The following is a 2,330-nucleotide window of genomic DNA, read 5'->3' on the forward strand; positions in this document are numbered from 1 at the left end:
GTCTGATAAACTGTATCAAATTCACCTAAAGAACCTTGTCTGCCTACGTCATTAGGCCAACACAGCTACAGCTTATACCCCTGTAAATACTCGAGTGGCACTGTCATAATAGCTAGACTGGGGGTGGGGTGGGGGAGAGGGGAGAATCCAGGACACCTGGGGTCTTCCCAGGTCTGAGCGGGGCTGGGGGGACACTGTGTTTTGAGGCCTTGAGGAAATCACTCCCTGTCTCCACGCCTCTGTTTCCCAGATCCAACGTGCAGGTGCTGCTGCTTGGCTCCCATAATCACCCTGGACACCTACATCCCCCCTGTCCACCCTGCTAGCAGGGAAGCCCACCTCAGTACTGCACAGGAAGAAACTCCGCACTCAGGATTCATAGCCGTGGGGGCCAGGGAATAGCGCAGAGCAGGAAATCTCTCTGTAGCAAGAGGGACTGCAAGGTCTCCTTGGCCATGGTCGTGGAGCTGGATGGAGATGTGGGACGGGGTCTCTGAGCAGGGTCGACTCAAGAGCCATCAAGGATAGCAGGAAATGTTAGGCTAAGCCCTCCCTTGTATCTGCAGGGAAGGGGAAAACCCCAGTGTGAGAAACACCCCATTTTCCACCTCTTGGGAAGAGAAATGAATTATTGTGCACCAAGCCCCCTGCCGTTCTCCACGCACACACATACGCACATGCACACACACGCACACACACGCACACAGGCACACACACACACACACAGATAGAGAGGGAGCACGAGCGCATCCAGGCCAGTTTGCAGTTGCAGCTGTTTATTGCAAAAAGCAGCGAGAAGGTTTAACTCAGTCACGGCTTTGAGGGCTCATCTGGATGCTGGAGGACTGGCGCACATTCCTGCTGCCTCTGGGTTTGCGGGGGAGGGGAGATGCTGCTCTGCATACGGGGCACTCGGGGCCAGGGGAGGAGAACGGATGGGCTGGGAGGGGCTGTTCTGTATACTAGATACAAAATAACCAGTAGCGTGACTAAGGAGGGGAGATGGGCAGCAGCCCCATGGGCTAATTTTGGATATGGGTATAACAGCGGCTGCCAAAGCCGTACAACCACGTCAAGGGCATTGGCAGCCAGAAGTCACCACTTCCCCGCTGCGTTGTCCCTGCCCTTTGAGCCCAGCTGCTCTGTTGCAGCTCTGAATTTAACTACTGGATGAGTTGGATTTGGGGCCTCTGTGACCAGGCCTTTTGCTCCAAGTGAAAGCTGAGGGATGCAGCAGGTCAAGGCGTGGCCCACCCTGGCTAGTAGGGGAAGCACTCTTTGTATTTGCCATAGCGGAGAGGCACCAGTCCAGCTCCCTGGACTTGCTCACAGGTTATGGAAATCCTCCGGGAGACGGTGGTTGCACAGTACACACCGCCTTGCCGCGGGTCCTTTCTTATAAATTTGCAGTCGGTGACAGAAGCTGTTGTTGCTGCAATGTCTGCTGTTGGTCCTCTGAGCCCCGGTCCGTGTGCAGGCGGCTCTTACTGTTGATAGATCTGCATGGATGAAGGTGTTGAAGGGCTCGCATGTGGGAGTGGTCATCTTCTGTCTTCTCATCCTCGTGTTGCAGCAGGCATCACTGACAGGCAGGTGTGGCAGCTCGCTGATGTGCTGCCCCTGCAACATGTCGCATTGCGATTCCCCGCCGTCCGCGGTCGGCCAGGAAGACATCAGGGTCAGCGTCAGGAACATCAGCAGCACGGCGGGACATGGGTGGAGACAGTTATAAGGAGTACGGATTAACCACCCACCCAACGCTGTTATGTACCCAAAACCCATCCCACTCCCATCACCGCCCCCACCCTGTCCTCCCCAACTCCCCCCCATCACCTGCTCCCTCCCACCAATGTCCTAAAGCCCCTTCCTCTCCCAGCAGCCATTAGTGCCAGATAGATAGATAGAGATCCTCATCACCTAGAAAAAGGAGCATTATTCTTGGCATTAACTGTCACACTTCAGTGTGGTGGCTGGGACAGGGTCTCCTTATACTAGGGCAGCGTTTCCCAACCTTTTCCAGCCCAGGACATACTTACAGTAATACGTATTTTCTGCAGCACACCTGTTAAGGCAATCCCATCCTCATACCTAGCGTAGCTCGTTGCCATGGCGGAAGCCTGCGGCACACCCCTCCATTTCTGAGCGCTCGCTTTTGTGCGCGGCACACTGGTTGGGAGGCACTGCACTGACGTGTGCCGAGATCGGGGCTGCGCTGAGTTGGGTGCTGCACGCGCCGACCCTGGATCCGGGCTCCCGTTGTGCTGGTGCCTGCACGGACCCACACGGATCAGAGCTTAATAATCGCACAGCAGAAGCGCAGAAGGGGCACA

The 2,330-nt window shown here is 55.9% G+C and overlaps 1 pseudogene; it reads right to left on the minus strand.

The window, feature by feature from the left end:
- Nucleotides 1–759: 759 nt before the first annotated feature.
- LOC149861568 (ribonuclease pancreatic gamma-type-like) lies at nucleotides 760–2,052 on the minus strand (annotated as a pseudogene).
- Nucleotides 2,053–2,330: the final 278 nt, after the last annotated feature.

This window comes from Crocodylus siamensis, chromosome 6 (genome assembly GCF_052110815.1).
Source record: "Crocodylus siamensis isolate JL-2025a chromosome 6, ASM5211081v1, whole genome shotgun sequence".
Lineage (NCBI taxonomy): Eukaryota > Metazoa > Chordata > Crocodylia > Crocodylidae > Crocodylus > Crocodylus siamensis.